The following is a 21,857-nucleotide window of genomic DNA, read 5'->3' as shown; positions in this document are numbered from 1 at the left end:
TCTCAAAAACTTCTCTTCTGTGTCTCTAAAGAGAGTATAAAACACTTTTTGAGTTGTTCCTTTTAAATTTTCCTTTTTTCCCCTTCTAGCAATTAAGGGCATGCATATGGAGCCACCAGGCGCTCCTTGAAAACCCTATGAGGCAGTTCTACCCTGTTGTCTGTCCTCTAGGGTCACTATGAATCAGAATTTACTCGACGGCAGCTGGTTGTTTTTTGTTTTGTTTTATGGAGACCTAAATATTCTTGTCATTCACTCTTTCTCTCTTGTGCTGAAACCCTGAAGTAAAAAGTTATACATGTAAAAAGGTAAAATTAAGAACTAAAGTTGTATCCCTTGGCAGTTAAGAAAAGAAAATAGACTTGGGTCTTTTCTGTACATTTCCTCCTAGGAAGTAAGGTGAGGGTTCCGAAGAATAAAAACAGTAAGGCTTTGGGTAAGGCCAAGGAGATTGAATTAATGCTGAGAGGTGTTGCCAAGGATTCTTGCCTATGGGAAGAACAGGAGTAGAAAGTCGATCACATCAGCCCTTTGGTAGCCTTGGAGTGAGAAATGGATATAGAATTTGGGAAACATCCTAGAGATTAGCCTGTAGATAAAGGAAAGGGAAAAAAGTCCCAAATGCTTCAAGAGGAGTTGCCATGTCTGGATTCTATTTAATTTTAAGAAACATAAATTTCACATGGGTGAATAGGGAACTTGATTGGAACAGAAAACTGAAGCCTTGTTTCTGGTGCTTTTTTTCTTTAGGATATAAGTGCACTCTTAAAGTTGGTGTTGAATATAAAAAGTTAACTGAAGTTGAAACAGCTATATTTTTCAGATAATAGAACAGAAAGAGATGGGCTGTGGCTAGAGCATGAAAGACTGACAAAAAACCAAACCCATTGCCATCAAGTCAATTCTGACTTATAGCGACCCTATAAAAAAAACGTAGGACAGAGTAAAACTGCCTCCCAGGGTTTCCAAGGAATGGCTGGTGGATTTGAACTGCCGACCTTTTGGTTAGCAGACGAGCTCTTAACCAGTATGCCACTAGGGCATTTAAAAGGACATGCAGGGTTGATTAGTGCCGGGATATGGTAAATTTATCATCATGGTAAATTCTTCTTCAGAGATGCCTACAATACTGTTGCTGGGATAATTTAAATGTAAACCCCTTAAGGTTACTTTTAGTCCAGGGTTTTTGTATGTATATATACATACACATACATACATACAAAAACTTAAGACTGTAATATAAGTACGACATGTATTAATTTATATGATACACATGAAGGCTGGACATATGTGGTTGATCATCATGTATCGGTAGCAGGAAGTCAGAAACCCAAGCCGCACATATCTTCTAAAATCTCCCTAGCAACCCAGTCAGCAAAGGCCATCCTTCCAGCAATTACTGCCAGCTTAGAGAACCTGGCTTGAGATTGATAGTGGATTGCCCAGAACACCAAGATCTTCTGTTTCAGTGGTCTGTTACAAATGATCATCATCTACTTTTACAGTACTATTTATTTTTTTTAACTTAACCTTCTAAAATTCTGTTTGTATAAATTGTTATCTGATTCTTTTGAGAACCCTATGATAATTTATAAGAAAACACTTGGGAAAGGATAAATTTAAAAGCAATACAGTATTATGGATGGTAGACAAATGTGATTATTTCCATCTCATAGTTGAAGACTCTAAGGCTGAAAGAAATCTAATGACTTCTTCTTTATCTAATTGCCTAAAGTCACATTGTTAATGCCCGAATCAACTGTGTACAGGTTCTAAAAAACAAAACTATAAATCTTCTCATTTTTGTTCTAAATGGTATTCTACCACCCAGGGATCGACAATGTTTGGCGTATGGGCTGCTTTTTTTTTTCTGCCACTCCCAAGCAAAAGTGGCACATGGCCTTGGTTTTAGAGTTATGCAAGTGGGTTGGCACCTATGCTGGCTCCTTGAAACTCTCCGAGGCATGGTGCTGCAGCAGCATGGTCAATATCTCCACTACTCCAGTTGGCTAGAGGAGTCATGGTCAGTAATTTATAGTGTTCACTTTGTAAAGCTACTGGTGTTTGTACCTCACACTGACCCATTGGGGGTATAGCTTGCCAGTGATGTTTAAAAAAAAAGTGACTGACAAAACTCTAAGAGCACCTGTCATGTGCTCCATAGACAGACCTGCCTTTGGGTGTAACTCAAACATTGCAAGGGCAATGTAGTTGGAACCGCCAGTAGTTGGAAGTGGAATCAAAGGAGAGTGAGAGTGGGTGAAGGTGGGCAGAAAGACAAACAAGAACTGTAAGTACAAGCGCATGCCTCAACTCAATTGTTTCTTTTTCCCTTTCCCAAAGAGGGCACAAGAGAAGAGGCAATGCAATTCAACCAGTTGTTCAGGCACTACAAGCTTATCATTCTTGATTCTGCTTTGTATCTCACATACCCCCCCATCAAATTCATCACCTCTGCCCCTGCATATGAAATACATCCCAAATTCTACTTTTTGTTTCCCTGCTTTTGTACACACTGGAAGCTCATCATCACCTCTCACCTGAACTATTAAAATAGCCTCTTTTATTGTGCTCCCTGAAGGGGCAGTTGCGGTTCAGTGATAGAATTCTCACCTTCCATGTGGGAGACCTGGATTCTTGGTTCCTGGCCAGTGCACCTCATGCACAGCTACCACCAGTTTGTCATTGAAGGCTTATGTGTAGCCATGATGCCGAACAGGTTTTAGCGGAGCTTCCAGACTAAGACAGACTAGGAAGAAAGACCTGGTGATTTACTTCTGAAAAATCAGACAATGAAAACCCTGTGAATCACAACAATCAGATCTCATTGTATATAGGGTTGCCATGACTTAGAGACTGACTAGACAGTAAACAACAATATTGGTCTTCCTAACACCATTCCCTGTGCCCAGCCTGTGCTCCATATTAAACCAAAAAAAAAACAAACCCATTGTCATTTGGTTGATTCCAACTCATAGCGACCCTGTGTACAACAGAATGAAACACTGCCCGATCCTGTGCCAGCCTCATGATTTTTCTTATGCTTGAGCCCATTGTTGAAGTCACTGTGTCAGTCCATCTTGTTGAGGGTCTTCTTTTTCGCTGACCCTTTACTCTACCAAACATAACGTCCTCTATGGACAAGTCCTTCCTGATAACATGTCCAAAGTGTTTGAGATGAAGTCTCGCCATCTTCGCTTCTAAGGAGCATTCTGGCTGAACTTCTTCCAAGACAGATTTGTTCATTCTTTTGGCAGTCCATGGTATATTCAGTATTCTTCGCCAACATGATAATTCAAAACATCGATTCTTCTTCGATCATTCTTATTCATTGTCCAGCTTTCACATGCATGTAAGGCGATTAAAAACACTGTGGCTTCGGTCAGGTGCACCTTAGTCCTTAAAGTAACATCTTTACTTTTTAACACTTTAAAGAGGTCTTTTGCTGCAGATTTGCCTGTGTCTTTTGATTTCTTGACTGCTGCTTCCATGTGCATTGATTGTGGATCCAAGCAAAATGAAATTCTTAACAACTTCAGTCTTTTCTCCGTTTATCATGATGTTGCTTAGGTCCATTTGTAAGGATTTTTGTTTGCTTTACATTGAGGTATAACCCATACTGAAAGCTGTGGTCTTTGATCTTCACCAGTAAATGCTTCAAGTCCTCTTTACTTTCAGCCAGCAAGGTTGAAAGTGATGCCATGTTCTTCTTCATATAGTCCGGTTTCTTGATTTATTTGCTCAGCATACAGATTGAATAGGTATGGTTGGTGAAAGGATACAACCTGAGGCAAACCTTTCCTGACGTTAAACCATGCAGTATCCAATTGTTCTACCTCTTGGTCTAAGTACAGGTTCCTCATGAGCACAATTAAGTGTTCTGGAATTCCCATTCTTTGTAACGTTATCCATAATTTGTTATGATCCACACAGTCATATGCTTTGCATAGTCAATAAAACACAGGTCAACATCTTTCTGGTATTCTCCGCTTTCAGCCAAGATCCATCTGACATCAGCTTTGATATCCCTTGTTCCAAGTCCTCTTCTGAATCTAGCTTGAATTTCTGGCAGTTCTGTTGATGTACTGCTGCAACTGTTTTTGAATGATCTTCAGCGAAATTTTACTTGTGTGTGATACTAATGATATTGTTCAATAATTTCCTCATTCTGTTGGATCACCTTCCTTTGGAGTGAGTACAAATATGGATCTCTTCTAGTCGGTTGGCCAGGTAACTCTTTTCCAAATTTCTTGGCATAGACGAGTGAGCATTTCCAGCGCTACATCCGTTTGTTGAAACATCTCATTTGGTATTCCGTCAGTTCCTGGAGTGTTGTTTTTCACCGGTGCCTTCAGTTTAGATTGAACATCTTCCTTTAGTACCATTGGTTCATGGTCATGTGCTACCTCTTGAAATAATTAACTGGCAACTGGTTCTTTTGGGTACAGTGACTCTGTGTGTTTCTTCCATCTTTTATTGATGCTTTCTGCATTGTTTAGCATTTTACTCATAGAATCCTTCAATATTGCAACTCAAAGGCTTGAATTTTTTCTTTAGTTCTTTCAGCTTGAGAAACACTGAGCATGTTCTTCCCTTTTGGTTTTCTAGCTCCAGTTCTTTGCACATGTCATTTAACACTTTGTTTTCTCAAGCTGCCCTTTGAAATTTTCTTCTTGGCTCTTTTACTTCATCGTTTCTTCTTTTCTCTTTAGCTACTCTACGTTCAATAGCAAGTTTTGGAGTCTCTTCTGACATCCATTTTGTTCTCTTCTTTCTTTCCTGTCTTTGTAATGACCTTTTGGTTTCTTCATATGTAATATCCTTGATGTCATTCCACAACTCATCTGATCTTTAGTCATTGGTGTTCAATTTGTCAAATCTTTTCTTGAAATGGTCTCTAAATTCAGGTGGGATATACTCAAGGTTGTCCTTTTGTTCTCATGGACTTACTCTAATTTTCTTCAACTTTTTTTTCAACTTGAACTTGTATATGAGCAGTTGATGGTCTATTTCACAGTCAGCTCCTGGCCTTGTTCTGACTGATGATATTGAACTTCTCCATTGTCTCTTTCCACAGATGTAGTTGATTTGATTCCTGTGTATTCCATCTGGTGAGGTCCACATGTATAGTTGCCATTTGTTGTTGAAAAAGGTATTTGCAATGAAGAAGTCATTGGTCTTGCAAAATTCTATCATGCAATCTCAGGCATAGTTTCTGTCACCAAGGCCATGTTTTCCAACTACCAATCCTTCTTTGTTTCCAACTTTCACATTCCAATTGCCAGTTATTATCAATGCATCTTGATTGCATGTTTGATCAATTTCAGACTGCAGAAATTGGTAAAAATCTTCAATTTCTTCGTCTTTGGCCTTAGAGGTTTTCAAAAAATACGAATAATAATCATATTAACTGGTCTTCCTTGTGGGCATATGGATATTATCCTATCACTGACAGCACTGTACTTCAGCATAGATCTTGAAATGTTCTTTTTGACGATGAAGGTGATGCCATTTGTCTTCAGTTTGTCATTCCCGGCATAGTAGACGATGTGATTGTCTAATTCAAAATGGTGAATACCAGTCCATTTCAGCAGATTAATGCCTAGGATAACAGTGTTTTTGTGTTCCATTTCATTTTTGACAACCTTTGAGTTTTCCTAGATTCACACTTTGAACGTTCCATGTTCCTATTACTGATGAGTGTAGCTGTTTCTTCTCATTTGGAGTCGTGTTTGCTATAGTAGTATATATTATCATTTAGATTCACTCTAATTAATATGTGTGTTTGTGTGTATCCCTCATAGTGTGTTAGACTCTGTGCTAAATACTTTGCTTGCATTACTGACTTCAGTAAAATAGCTATCAGATAGGTGCTATTATCTACATTATAATAATGATGAAACGGTGGTTTAGAGAGTCATATTTGCTAACGGTTACACAACTATTAAACAGCAGAAGGTAATTCAACTAAGTCTGGTCTGCAAAACATCAACTCTTATGACTATAACTATGCCATATACTGCATCTTCTAATTTTGAATCTGCCAAAATCCTGTCAGAGAACAAGTAACATAAAAAGGAGATTTTTGTAGTCTATTGTCCTACATTAAAAAAAAAAACCTGTTGAGGTCGAGTCAATTCTGACTCATAGCAACCTTACAGGACAGAGTAGAACTGCCCCATAGGGTTTCCAAGGAGCTGCCAGTGGATTTGATCTGCCAACCTTTTGGTTAACAGCCATAGCTCTTAACCACTGCACCACCAGGACTTTAAAAATTTACAAATGTAAATATTATTTATTTTTCTTTGAAATTAAAAAAATTACCTAAAGAGTTTAGAAATTCGGTTAAAGTTCATTTGTAATATATAAAAATGCAAAAAAGTATTGATTCAGCTACATTGACCAAGTGAGAATTTTAAAAGCTCATGTTTTTCACCTTTCTGTTTAAAAAAGAATTTATTTGAGGTCATGTACCTCTGGTGGTTGTGAAGTTCACCAAATAAAAGTCATCATCTTAGACACATTTTCAGCCTGCTTCCCTCATCTCTGTAAGCCCACAGGTTTTCTTCTCTTTTCTTGTCCCGTTCATCACTTCTAGGTCATACTTATCACCCCTACCTTTGCTTTTTACTTTTTTAGCTCTCAGCACCTCCCCTTCAGGCATCACTCCCACCAAAACCCTCACTGTTGCTGTTGTTGTTAGATATCATTGAGTCAATTTCAACTCATAACAATCCCATGTGTCAGAGTAGAACTGCCCCATAGGGTATTCTGAAGAAGACCTGGTGGTGCAATGCTTAAGCACTTGCCTGCTAACCAAAAGGTTGTTGGTTGGAACTCACCCAGTGGCTGCATGGGCAAAAAGACCTGACAATCTGTTCCTGTAAAGATTTCAGCCTAGGAAACCCTGTGGGGTGATTCTACTCTGTCCTACAGGGTCACTATGAGTCAGAATTGATTCGGTGGCACACAGCAACAGTAAGGTTTTCTAGGCTATAATATTTACGAGAGCAGATGGCCAGATTTTTGTCTCATGTAGCTGCAGGGTGAGTTAGCAGCCAAAAGCTTAACTGTTGTGCCACCAGGACTCCTTGATAAAACTCTTGCTAGGCCCTTTCATTTTTACATGGGAGCACCCCTACAGCCTCAGCCTCACCTGGACTTGCCACAGTTCTCCCAACACCTCTGCTCAACTTCTCTTCTTTTGGAATGTTTGTGTGAATTAAATCCATCTTCAGATTCTCTTTCTGATTATTTCCCATTCTTTCCCATGCTACCTCAAAACTTCTACATGCAGAATTTATTTTTTATAAAATTGTTTTACATTATTAGGTCTTCCTTCATGGGAGAAAGATTATTTCCTTTCTCCTTCCCGAAATGTAATCCTTTCAGTTGTACCCCCTATTCTGGTTCCTATAACCAGCTCACCTGAAATGGAGCTTTCTCAAAGGAGGGTATTACATAGGGTTGTTGAACTCTTGAAAGCACAAAAGCAGTGTGATTTTGAGAAACACTGAGCTACTGAAAGGATATTGAGAGCTGGAAGACACTTTAGAGGTCATGGGCCTGGTTCCATTTGTTTCCTTATGTTTTACTGTAGGTTATATTACTTAGGATGCCTGTGCTGCAAGTAACTGAATATTCCCACTAAGAGCTTAACAGTAAGATAATTTACCATCTCCCTTAACGAGAAGTCTAGAGATTGGGCAGTTCCAGGGTTTGATTAGTAGTTCAGCAATATCACCACAGACCCAGCTTCCTTCCATATTTCCATTCTGCCATCTTCAGCTTGTTGGTGAAGTCTATCCACCTGTTTCAAGATGGCTGTGATGTCACATCCGTATACAACTTCATGCATTGAAGGAGAGGAGACACATTTCCTTTCTGTGATTGTACCTCTCCGTTTATTAAAGAAGAGAAAATTTTCCCAGGAGAGCTCAGAAGACTGTCACTCATACATCCATTCCTAGCTACAAGGGAAGCAGGGATCACATGTATTTGGCATTCTTTTTCCTTATAATAGGAGGAGGGATTCTGTCAGTAGGGAAGAAGAGGGATGGAAATAGTTATTGGTGTAACCAATTAAACCAATTGCCATTGAGTCCATTCAACTCTTGGTAACCCCACGTGTGTCAGAGTAGAACTGTGCCCCATAGAGTTCTCAGTGGCTGATTTTTTCGAAGTAGATTTCCAGGCCTTTCTTCCAAGTCACCTCTGGATAGACTGGAACTGCCAGGTTTTCTGTTAGCAGCTGAGTGTGTTAACTGTTTGCACCACCCAGGGACTCCAGCTATTGGTGAGGAAACCATTAGTGTCTGTCATGCTAAACCCAAGAAGAAAAATTGAACTTCTGAATTCTCTGCATAATTATTTTTTTTATATTACTCAAATTTAAAGGATTCAATTTTATTTACACGCATTTGCAGTTATTAGCTCCCTGATGTTGTTAACTGCCAGAAAGGAAAAGACGGAAAGAGAAGATATAAATTTAAAATAACTACACTTAATAATAGTTTTGTATGTATGTACCACTTAGTTCCTTGGATTACACCTCAACATAAAGAAAGCAAAAATCCTCGCAACTGGACCAGTAAGCAACATCATGGTAAGTGGTGAAAAGAGTGATGTCAAGGATTTCATTTTACGTGGATCCACAACACCTGTGGAAGCAGCAGTCAGGAAATCAAATGGTGTATTGCATTGGACAAGTCTGCTCCAAAAGACCTCTTTAAAGTATTAAAAGCAAGGATGTCCCTTTGAGAACTAAGGTGCCCGTGACCCAAGCCATGGTGTTTTCAGTTGCCTAATATGCATGTGAAAGCTGGACAGTGAATAAGAAAAGCTGAAGAAGAGTTGGTACCTTTGAATTACAGTGTTGGTGAAGAATATTGAATATTCTTGGACTCCCGGAAGTACTGACAAGTCTGTCTTGGAAGAAAAACAATTAGAGTACTCCTTGGATGGTGAAACTCAGTCTCACTCACTTTGGACATGTTGTCAAGAGGGACCAGTTCCTGGAGAAGACATCATGCTTGGTAAAGTAGAGGGTCAGCAAAAAAGAGGGAGACCCTTGACGAGATGGACTGACACAGTGGCTGCAACACTGAGCTGAAACATAACGATTGTGAGGATGGTGTAGGACCAGGTGGTGTTTCGTTCTGTTGTGCATAGAGTCACTATGAGTCAGCACCAATTCTACGGTACCTAACAACAACGACAACATCATTTAGTTCATGTAGCAAATACTCTGAGCTATTACGATGTGTCAGGAATGTTTAAAAATTGTGTATTAGTATGTCTCTGACTTTGGCCTATAGCTTCTTCTCATCTTCGTTTTATGGAAGCTCAATTTTAGATAAATGATTATAACATAAAATAATGACCAATCTTTGTTCCTCTTTGCTGGCATTCAGTCTAAGGAAAATTGCTGTCCTAGTAGGGTTTGGCAGAATCATGTAATTATACTTAAGTAGAGATCTAAAAAATGGAATCGAGGATGTCTTTCTAAATTTAGACTGCTGATAAAATATACACAACAATAAAATAGAAATTAACTCTGTTTAATTTGGTGATTCAGTTGTGTCCAGTAAAAATTATAGGAAAAAAAAAAGAGAACTAAAATACCTACCATCAATTTTAGTATGAAAGTATTTTTAGTTTGAGACTGATAAAGCTATGCAAATCATTACTATCTACTGTTTATTAAATGTCTTTTGTATGTCAGGTCCTATGTTAAGTACCAGGCATCCAAAGATATGGATATGATTTTATTCCAACCTACTGGGTGTTGAGCTCCAGCAGGGAAGAGTGATAGGTATGTGAGGTAAGGATTAATACAAATGACAGTGTCTATTCTGTAAGGACTGTAGTAGAGGTGTGTGAGGTAAGGATTAACACAAATGACAATATTCTGTAAGGTAGCTAATATTACCCTCATATCTAGATGAAGAACTGAACCTTCAGACTACCTATTTGAGGGCAATATTAGAAAAAGACTTCATGGAGAATATAGTATTTGAGATGGGACCTGAAAGATGAGCTCTTAATAGGCAGAGGAAGGAGATGCAGGACATTCTAGAAAAAAAAAAAAAAAACTTCATTGCCGTTGAGTCTATTCGAACTCATAGTGACCCTATGGGACAGAGTAGGACTGCCCCATAGGGTTTCCAAGGAGCAACTGGTAGGTTCGAACTGTCGACCTTTTCGGTTAGCAGCCAAGCTCTTAACCATTGTGCTATCAGGGCTCCGCAGGACATTCTAGGCAGTGAGAGTAGCTCAAGTAGTTTTGTTTGAGCATAGTTTGTAGTGGAGAAAAGATTAGAAAGTTAACCAAGTCTTCTGATGAATGATCTTATATTCAAGGTTGAGGTATTTGTATTTAATTCAATGGGTAGTAGGAGGCCCCAGGGGATTTATGAGCAGATGACTGCTGTGCTCAGAAGGGTACATTTGGGAAGTTACTTTTCAACTATTATGTCTTGTTGGGATCAAGGTGATCCAGAGGAGAGACTATAGAGCAGTCCGAGCAAGAGGTAACACCAGCCCTGTCATGTGCTACCTTTTCAAGTGGTTCAAGTGGTTAAGAGTGTCACATAGTGATGGAAAGAGAAGTAGGTGAACCGGGATTCAAGAGCTAGTTAGTTAGGTTTGTTGCTATTCTTTTGTTTTAATGAACAATTATTTATGATTCCTGCAAGTTAAAGTTGTATCCCGCTTATATGAATTTCTGTTATTCTCTTGTTGATAATAGGTTGCCTCAGAGAGGTTTTCTAATATGAATTTTTAATTGCTTAAAGCTACAAAAAAGAAGTGTTCTTTGTGGCAGGATGGAGTAACAGGGTATGTTTTTACCTCCCTGCCTGAAACAACTGAGAAACTGGACAAAGTATATTAAATAATTATTTCAGTATTGGACATCAGCAGTGAAGGACACTGATCTCTGAAAGACAGAAAGGAAGCAGAGTGAATGCTTTGATTGTCCCCGCTCAGTGCCATGAGAGTTTCCAGGCCACAGCACAGGGAGTATCAACCCAGCTAGAGCTGAGTGATCTCCCTCAGTTGTGGAGATGGAGCTGGTTCTTTGAAAAAACTGATAAGGTTGGTAAGTCTTTTACCAGACTGACCAGAAAAAAAAGAGAGAAGACACAAATTACAAATATCAGGAATGAGAGAGGTGACATCACTACTGATTCTAGATGTTAAAAGGACAATAAGCAAATACTGCTAACAACCTGATGCCAGTAAATGCAGCTAACAACTTGATGCCAGTGAATGCAGCAACCTATATGAAAGGGCAAATCCTTTGAAAGACACAAACTAATAAAGCTCACTCAGAAAGAGTTAGATAACCTGAGTAGCCCTATATCTATTAAAGAAATTGAATTTGTGATTAAAAAAAACTCCCCACAAGGAAAGCTCCAGGGTCAGATGGCTTTGTTGGAAAATTATACCAAACATTTAAGAAAGAAATAATATCAATTCTGTACAAACTCTTCCAGAAAATTAAAAGAGAGAATGCTTCTCAAATTATCCTATGGGGCAACATTATTCTGCTATCAAAACCAAGAACATTACAAGAAAAGAAAATTATAAACCAGTATCCCTATGATTCACCCTAAATTGATCTATAGACTCAACAATACATCAGTAAAAATCCCAGCAGTCTTTCTTGTTGAAATTGACTCTAGTACATTATAAAACTCATATGAAAATACAAAGGACCTAGAAGAACCAAAACAACTTAGAGAGCTAACAGTATCTGATTTTTTAAAAAATAATTTACAGTAGTAAAAGTGGCTGGGGTATTGATAGATAAATAGACCAATGATACAGAATAGAGTCCTGAAATAGATTCCAAAGTATATAGTCAGTTGATTCTTGACAAAAGTGCAAAGGCAATTTAGTGGAGAGAGAAAAGTCTTTTCGACAAGTGGTGTTGAAACAGTGCGATATATGTATGCAAAAAAAATGAACTTATATCTATCCCTCATATCATTTATAAAAAATAACTAACCCCTAATGTTTTGTAGACCTAAATGTACCACCTTAAAACTATAGAACTTTTAGAAAAAATCTTCGTGACCCAACCAAAAAAAAAAAAAAAATTGGCAAAAATTTCTTAGATACACACCAGACATGACTAAAAAGAAAAACTTGATACATAGGACTTCATCAAAATTAAGAATTTCTGTTCTTTGAAAGATGCTGTTAAGTAACTGAAAAGAGAAGCCACAGATAAGGAGAAAATATTTGCAAATCACATATCTGATAGAGGACTTGTATCCCGAATAGCTCAATAATAAGAAAACAGGATTCCTCTACACCAACAAAAAGAACATTGAAGAGGAAATCACCAAATCAATACCGTTTACAGTAGCCCCCAAGAAGATGAAATACTTAGGAATAAATCTTACCAGAGTTGTAAAAGACTTATACAAAGAAAACTATAAAACACTACTGCAAGAAATCAAAAAAAGATACCTTGCTCATGGGTAGGAAGGCTTAACATTGTAAAAAAGTCTATTTTACCAAAAGGAATCTATAGATACAATGCAATTCTGATCCAAATTCCAAAGACATTTTTTAATGAGGTAGACAAACAAATCACCAACTTCATATGGAAGGGAAAGAGGCCCCAGATAAGTAAAGTATTACTAAAAAAGAACAAAGTGGGAGGCCTCACTCTACCTGATTTTAGAATCTATTATACTGCCACAGTAGTCAAAACAGCCTGGTACTGGTATAACAACAGATACCTAGACCAATGGAACAGAATTGAGAATCCAGACATAAATCCATCCACATATGAGTAGCTGATATTTGATGAAGGCCCCAAATCAGTTAAATGGGGAAAAGACAGTCTTTTTAACAAAATGCTGCTGGCATAACTGGGTATCCGTCTGCAAAAAAAAATGAAACAAGACCCATACCTCACACCATGCACAAAAACGAACTCAAAATGGATCAAAGAAATAGGGACAATGGTAGGAGCCCTAATACATGGCATAAACAGTCTACAAAACATTACTAATAATGCAGAAGAAAAAGTAGATAATTAAGAGCTCCTAAAAATCAAATACCTATGCACATCCAAAGACTTCACCAAAAGAGTAAAAAGAAATGGATCAAAGAAATAGGGACAATGGTAGGAGCCCTAATACATGGCATAAACAGTCTACAAAACATTACTAATAATGCAGAAGAAAAAGTAGATAATTAGGAGCTCCTAAAAATCAAATACCTATGCACATCCAAAGACTTCACCAAAAGAGTAAAAAGATTACCTACAGACTAGGAAAAAGTTTTTAGTTATGACATTTCCAGTCAGCACCTTATCTCTAAAATCTACATGATACTGCAAGAACTCAACTGCAAAAAGACAAATAACCCATTTAAAAAATGGGCAAAAGATATGAATAGACACTTCACTAAAGAAGACATTCAGGTAGCTAAACAGATACATGAGGAAATGTTCACGATCATTAGCCATTAGATAAATGCAAATCAAAACTACAATGAGATTCCATCTCACTCCAACAAGGCTGGCATTAATCCAAAAAACACTAATAAATGTTGGAGAGGTTGGGTAGAGACTGGAACACTTATACACTGCTGGTGGGAATGTAAAATGGTACAACCACTTTGGAAATCGATTTGGCACTTCCTTAAAAAGCTAGGAATAGAACTACCATACAATCCAGCAATCCCACTCCTTGGACTATATCCTAGAGAAATAAGAGCCTTTACATGAACAGATATATGCACATGCATGTTCACTGCAGCACTGTTTACAATAGGAAAAAAGATGGAAGCAACCAAGGTGCCCATCAATGGAAGAATGGATAAATAAATTATGGTCTATTCACACAATGGAACACTACGCATAGATAAAGAACAGTGATGAATCTGTGAAACATTTCATAACATGGAGGAATCTGGAAGGCATTATGCTGAGTGAAATTAGTTGCAAAAGGACAAATATTGTATAAGACCACTATTATAAGAACTCAGGAAATAGTTTAAACAGAGAAAAAAATATTCTTTGATGGTTACTAGAGGGGAGAGGGAGGAAAAGAGGGAGAGGAGTATTAGCTAATTAGATATTAGATAAGAACTACTTTAGGTGAAGGGAAAGACAACACACAATACAAGAGAAATCAGCACAACAGACTAAACCAAAAGCAAAGAAGTTTCCTGAATAAACTGAATGCTTCAAAGGCCAGCATAGCAGGGGTTGGGGTTTGGGGACCATGGTTTCAGGGGACATCTAGATCAATTGGCATAATAAAATCTATTAAAACATTCTGCATCCCACTTTGGAGAGTGGTGTCTGGGGTCTTAAACGCTAGCAAGCAGCCATCTAAGGTGCATCAATTGGTTTCAACCCACCTGGAGCAAAGGAGAATGAAGAACACCAAGGACACAAGGTAATTATGAGCCCAAGAGACAGAAAGGGCCACATAAACCAGGGACTACATCAGCTTGAAATCAGAAGAACTAGGTAGTGCCCAGCTACAACCCATGACTGCCCTGACAGGGAACACAAGAGAGAACCCCTGAGGGAGCAGGAGAGCAGTGAGATGCAGGCCCCAAATTCTCCTAAAAAGAGCAGACTTAATGGTTTGACTGAGCCTAGAAGGACCCCCACAGCCATGGCCCCCAGACCTTCTCTTAGCCCAAGACAGGAACCATTCCCGAAGCCAGTTCTTGGGACAGGGATTGGACTGGACAATGGAATAGAAAGAGATGCTGATGAAGAATAAGCTTCTTGGATCAAGTAGACACTTGAGACTATGTTGGCATCTCCTATCTGGAGGGGAGATGAGAGGGCAGAGGGGGTCAGAAGCTGGCAGAATAGACATGAAAAGAGAGTGGAGGGAAGGAACGGGCTGTCTTATTAGGGAGAGAGCAATTAGGAGTATATAGCAAGGCATATATAAATTTTTGTATGAGAGACTTGATTTGTAAACTTTCACTTAAAGCACAGTAAAAATTTAAAAAATAATAAAACAAAAATGTGCAAAGAATATATACAAATGACTAATAAGCTAATGAAAAATAGCATCAACAGTCATTAAAGAAATGCAAATAAAAACCCCAATGAGAGACCACTACAAACCTGATAGAATGGCAAAAAATAAAGAAAAATACTGACCACCATATCAAGTGATAGCAAGAATATAGAGCAACTGGAACTTTCAGACACTGCTGGTGAAAACGTAACATGATACAACCACTTCGGAAGTGGTTTGGCAGTTTCTTAAACATTCATTTCCAAATGACTGAACCTTTCCACTCCTAGTGATTACCCAAGAGAAATTAAAGCATTTTCCATGCAAATACTTGTACACAAATATTCGTAGCAGCTTTGTGTGTAATAGCCAAAAACTGGGGGAAATATGTCTATCAACGATTCTGGTATATTGGTATAATGAAATTCACCTTAGCAATAAAAAAGGAATGAATTTTCAATGCCTGCAGCAACATACGTGATTTCAAAGTAATTATACTGACTGAAAGAAGCCAGATTACCCCAGAAGAGGTTATGATTCAATTTTATATAAAAATTTAGAAAATGCAATTTATGTTTCATTTATATTGACTGAAAGCAAACCAGTGGCTGCTAAGGGAAACTGGGGGAGAAGAATGGGCAGGGGAAGGAAGGAAGAATTATGAAAGGGCATGAGGAAACCTTTGGAGGTGATGGACGTGTTTGATTTTGGTGATAGTTTCATGGATGCATACGTTGTCAAAATTTGTCAAATAGTATACTTGAAATATGTGCAGATTTTTGTGTGTCAGTTATACTTCAGTAAAACTGTGCTTAAAACTACCAAGAAGATACCAAATCTACTTTCCCAAGTTCAACTAAAACTTTGAATTCTAAGGAATCATATTTAGCACTTAGATTCCCACAGTTGCCAAGAATGCTTTTTTCTGCAAGTTTATGGCTATACTTTGTTTTAATTTTTTTTTTAATTCTTAAAATGCAAGTCCTTTATTTGATGAGGAAGTAGAGCAGCAGAAAAATCACGTAAACTACTAGTGTGAATATAAATAGGTGTAATCACTATGTAATAATTTTTATGCATACCCTACAACACAGCAATTTTCATTCTAGGTATATAACAAGAATAGCAGTTTTCAGATTGTTTTGTCTCAGGATGCCTTTGTATTCTTAAATTATTGAGGAACTCAGAGAGCTTTTGTTCATGTGGGTCATATCTGTAGTTACTATATTAGAAATTAAAATTGAGGAAGTTTTAAAATATTTATTAATTTTTAAATAATAATAAACCTATTAACATGTTTATACAAATTATACTTTTAGGGAAAATATCTATTTTCTAAAAAAAATGGTATTGTGTTACATTTTTGCAAATCTGTTTAATGTGTTACTCAATAGGTGACAGATGGACTGTCATAATTTTCTGTATTTGATATGTTGGGGTGTATTTTTCAGGTTGAAATACATATGAAAATAATCTGGCCTACACAGATGTGTAGTTGGAAAAGGAAAGAACTATTTTAATAGCCTTTTCATAAAAATTGTGAATATTCTTTTTTGATATTACACTAAAACTTTCTAAGAGGTATTCATAAATTTAAGTTAGAATATCAAATTGAAACCACATCAGTGAAATTTTTGTACTCTGTTACATTAAAATCCATTGGTGTATCTTGTACTTTGAATCTTTTAGCCATGCATGATTTTGTAACATTATCCATTAGTCATTTGAAAAATATTGGTTCACTGAGTTATTCACCTCTTCCAAATATTAACACATTTCATTATACAGTATAACATATGATCTTCATTCATGTTACCAATGATCTTATCAGGAAAGTTTCAAAGAACTGGGAAGCTTACTGGGGCAGACACAGTTTTCTAAAATTCTCATTTTTACTTGAAAGCTCAAATTTTATCATTGGCAACCAATACTGTTGTTTGCTTTGAAGTAACATGTTTACTTTCTTTAATTTTGAAAAAAATACCTGCTGAATACAAAATCTGAATTGCTATGGCTTGAAGTCTGCCAATTGTTCTTTCAAATACAGATGATGTTCTATAAAAAAAAAGTGGTTTGTTTGTCTCACATTTCGAACAATCGCACAATTGCTTTTCCTTGAGACAACCATGTATCTTTGTTTTTCATCAGAAATGCTTTATGTGTACCTTCCATTTAGTCACATAAAAGAAAGTTAACAAACATTTTCTATAAAACCCCCTAAAAAAAAACCAGAACTTTTTAAGCCATTCTATAATGGCTTTGTGGACCATTGAGTTGAATTTGAGTTAAGCATTGCAGATACTCAACTATGTAAGTATAATGCAAAAGCAGCCATAGGCAGTATGTAAACAAATGGACATGGATGTGTTCCAATAAAACTTTGTTTACAAAAACAGGAAGCAGGTCAACTTTGCCTAACAGGTGGCGTTTGCTGAGCCCTGACACAGAGCATTAAAAAAATATGTACTTTACGGCCAAGATTTAATACAGTCAACAGCTTTTACTGCTTCATCAAGAATATTCTTAGGTAAAACTGGTGAGTTTGTGGTGAGTGCATGAATTGTACAATGATTGTGAGTACAATTTGGTGCCAATGTCTTGACATCAGAACTTTTAACCTCCATTGCTTTTACATTAGGTGACGTGTAAAAGAGTGTTTGTGATAGCACTGTTTCTAATAACAGAAATCTGGAAACTGTTCAAACAGCTGACAGGAGGACAGATAAATATTTTAGATTGTAATATCAGAGAAAATGAATGAAATACAGCCACAAGTGACAGTATGGATAAAACTTGCAGATATTTAATGAATGAAGCAAATTGCAGAAGATAATATACTTTGTGATACTATTAGTACAAAGATGAAAAAGCAGGCAAAACTAAATAATATTACTTAGGGAAATTTAAACATATGGTAAGATTGTTTTGTTTAAAGGCAAAATTTATCAACAACAGTTACGTATTTACTAACCTCTATACTACAAATGTGCTTTTACATAAATAAAACATACTCTACTTTTTTACTCCACAGTATACCGCACAGAATTGCCATGGTACTCTGGTATCTTTCACTCAACATTACGTGAGAATCATCCTCATCCAGGTCCTTGTATGTAGTAGTAGCTTGTAGTTTGTACCTTTTCATTGCTGTGCATATATTTCATTGTTATAACATGGTTATTACCCATTCTACTATAGATGGACATTTGGATTGTTTTCTTTTTGGAACTATTGTAAATAAAGCTGCAATGAACATTCTTGCACGTGAGCTTTGGTGGACATAGCGCTCATTTTCGTTGAGTATATGCCCAGAATGGAATTTGTGGGCCATAGAGCTTTAGCTTTAGTTCATCTGGCATTTTCTAAAGTGGCTTTTCAACTCATACACCCACCAGCAATCTATGGGAATTTCATTTACTCCACATACTTGCTTTTAATTATAGCCATTCTGTTGGGGCAGGGGATATCTCATTGTTGGTTTAATTTGCCTTTTCCTGATAACTGTTGATGTTGAACAGCTTTTAGTGGTTATTTGGATACTCTCTGTTAAAACGCTTATTAAGCTATTTTTGGGCATCTTGTTTCATTCAGTCTCATCAAGTATGTCCCCAGGTCCCATTAATTCTGTCTTCTAAGTAGCCCTCATATTTGCCCTCTTCTTTCTCCATCAGTATCCTGGTTCAAGCAAGTTACTTGCATGTCCTTCCTGGATTCCCGTAGCAACCTTCTAACTGACTCTAGTTCTGCCTTCCCTTCCCCCAGTCCATTCTCTACCTAGTAGACACAGACTTCAATTTTTAAAATGGTCCTGAAGTCAAGTTTTATTCCCTAATGTGACCTTTGAATACTTGTGTGATCTAATTCCTGCCTGCAGTTACAGCTTCTTTCCCCCTGTTCCTGGAACGAGTATTCCCGATAAACCATACTGCTTGTTGTTCCCCCCAGACACCAAGTGCTGTCTTTCCTCTGTGCCTTTGCACACATTTTTTACTGTCTGGTGCAGTTTTTCTATCCTCCTCCCACAGCTCTTTACCCTAATAACAACGAGCGCTTGTGCACACATACACACACCAGTTCCTCTCTGCCTGACTTACCTTATTCCTGAATGTTTGATGCCCTTCCTCATGTGTTTCTATAATACTGTGTACCTTCTTCTCCACGTTGTCTATTATATTGTATGTGATAAATGTAATTGACTTAATTTTTTAGCATATCCCACTGGACTTTAAGTTTTTTTTTAGGGCATAAAATTTCCTTTCACTGTTGTTTCTTTTAACTATTCCAGTACCTGGAATATGGTAGGCTCTCAAATATTTGTTGAATGAGTAAATGAAAATACATGTACATTTTAGGGTCTTTACCCTGTACTGTCAAATTACCTTTCAGAAAAATTATATTGGTACACACTCTAACCAACAGTGTGCTGGAGTACTCATTGCCCTTACTTGTCTTACGTAGTATTTTTAAGTTATTTACTAAGTCAGTGAAAAATGGTATCCCATAATTTTATTTTTGCATTTTTTTATTAGTGAAGGTGAACTCTTTATGTTGTCTTGATCATTTGTATATTTTCATTTTTGAATTGTTTGTGTTCTTTGCCCAGTTTTCTGTTACGGCATTTATCTCTCACTTTTTTTTTTTTTTCCTGTATCCCGTATTAGCAGAAGAATTAGACTATTATGGACCTGCCCCTAAGGATGTGTGTGTGTGGGTGTGCGTGTGTTCTACAGCATTCAGAGATAGATAGCTATCTCTGGTTAGATAGCTCTAAGGAATCTACATTTTAAAAGAATTGAATTAAGCATTAGAAAAGTATTACATTGAAATCATTTCTTAAAAGCTAATTATCCCGTTAAACAATGGAGTATTTTCCAAGTGTTTTAAGAGTAAATGTACATTAAGAACTTAGTACATTAAAAACACAAATATTTAATGGGTGGAGAATAACTTCTGAACCCAACTCATTGCCATCAAGTTGATTTCAACTCATGGTGACCCTACAGGATGGAGTAGAACTGCTCCATGGAGTTTCTAAGGAACAGCTGGTAGATTCAAACTGCCCATCTTTTGTTTAGCAGCCATAGCTCTTAAGCACTGCACCACCAGGGCTCCCACTAACATATATAAATAGCTAATTGTATTGGGAAGTATCTGGTTTTTATCAAAATTCAAGATAATAGCTGAAAGAAAGGAGCAAGGTTGGCTAAATATTGGTTAATTACACGTGTTAGTAGTTTCTGTGTAGATGGACTTATGTGCATAAATTGATACCTCTATTTAAAACTATTTGTATTTTGAATGCTTCTCAGAAATGAATATGTATTGAGAAGTTTATGATAAATATGTTTTGGAAAACATTCTAGAAGTGCTTAATGAAATTTAAATTTCAGTTCCTCAGTCACACTAGCCACATTCAGGTACTCAATAGCCACATTCAGGTACTCAATAGGCACATGTAACTAGTGGCCACCATATTGGACAGTGGAAATATAGAACATTTCCCTTATCACAAAAAGTTCTATATAGCACCATGTATACTGTGCAGTAGTTATGTGGCTGTTTTGAGTGGTAATGACTGCAAACTACCACACAACTGTAAATGCTATCACATGATTACAGTATTTACTGTAGATGAAAATTCAGTGGAAGTCCCCCTTTGGCCATAGTCTAGTTATTTAAGTATTTGAAGGCTTTTCTGCACAGTTTAGCAGGCCCTTTACTTGCCCCTCCAGCTTTCTGTTATTTCACCATCCTTCTCAAACTAGTAAGTACCATCTTCTCACTCTTGGATGGTCTTACTCCATACTTCTCAGTAGCTTTATATCTGTCAGCATTCTTCCACCTCTACTTAAGAACACCCATTCTTACCTCCACGATGCTCCTTTCTGAGGCTAACACTGGTATCTGACCCCTGGATCCTAGATCTCGTTCTGTTTCTAAAATTGCCCATAAATTATCTCTACTGTTTTCAACCTCACCTCTTTTTGGGTTTTTCTACTTGGCCTCAAACACGCTTAAATGTTTCCCATCTTTAAACAATAAAATGCCTTTCATTTGACCTTCTCCTCACATCCGATTTATGCCTGATCTTTATTTCCTTCACTGCCAAACACAGCAGCAGTTTCCTTTGCACGTTCCCTTCTTGGGCGTCTATCTTACTAGGACCTTCTGCAGTATTCGACAGTGGTGACCGCCCCCCCATTGCTTTTTGAAACTTTTGAAGCTGTCTTCTTAATTGCCTCCCAGAATTTCACTTTCCTGAGCCTCTCTTTACCACTCTGTTCTTTTACTTTTCTTCAGGTCATCTCTTAAATGTTGGTCTTAACCTTGAGTCTTGTTTCTGTTCCTAATTATACATGTAGTTTTCATTGTTGTCTCTATGATCTTTGAGTCACCTTCTACTTACATGGTTTCAGTTCCTATTTAATTGCTGATGACTCCCAAATTTGCATCTAGTTCAAATGTTTCTTCTGAGCTTTAGAACATGTTTCTAGTCCACTATCAGACAACTCAACTTAGATCTCCAACAGCTACTTCAAATCTGTCATATCCAAAATAGTTTGTTATATTTCACCTGAAATCAACTTTCCTCCTTTTTCAGTAAATAGCATTTACTGGATCCCAGACCAGAAATCTGGAACTGCTCAAGGTTCTTTTTCCCCTCAACTCCAATATCTATTTACTAACCAGCAAATATTGTCAGTTATACTTCCTGTATCTCTCAGCTCCATTCATTATCTCCCAGTCTCCACTGCCTTTTTGTTAATTCAGGGTCAGCTCATCTCTGATTCTCAACTGTGCTTTCTAACTTCAGTTCTCCCATCTCTTAGTATACCTTTCCAGGTG

General features: G+C 37.3%; 1 protein-coding gene across 9 annotated transcripts in view; it reads left to right on the top strand.

The window, feature by feature from the left end:
• SNAP91 (synaptosome associated protein 91) overlaps positions 1-21,857 on the top strand; it is a 170,038-nt gene that overhangs the window by 33,311 nt on the left and 114,870 nt on the right. Inside the window, exon 1 of one of the 9 annotated variants that reach the window (XM_049896520.1) lies at positions 18,047-18,120. The exons of the other annotated variants lie outside the window; for them this stretch is intronic. The gene's annotated coding sequence lies outside the window, so the exon portion shown is untranslated. Of the gene's footprint in view, positions 1-18,046; positions 18,121-21,857 lie in introns of those variants that run through there. 9 annotated transcript variants of the gene reach the window in all.

Source organism: Elephas maximus, chromosome 1 (assembly GCF_024166365.1).
Source record: "Elephas maximus indicus isolate mEleMax1 chromosome 1, mEleMax1 primary haplotype, whole genome shotgun sequence".
Taxonomy (NCBI): Eukaryota; Metazoa; Chordata; class Mammalia; order Proboscidea; family Elephantidae; genus Elephas; species Elephas maximus.
The sequence above is the reverse complement of the archived record's forward strand: the minus strand, read 5'-3'. Positions and strand labels throughout refer to the sequence as shown.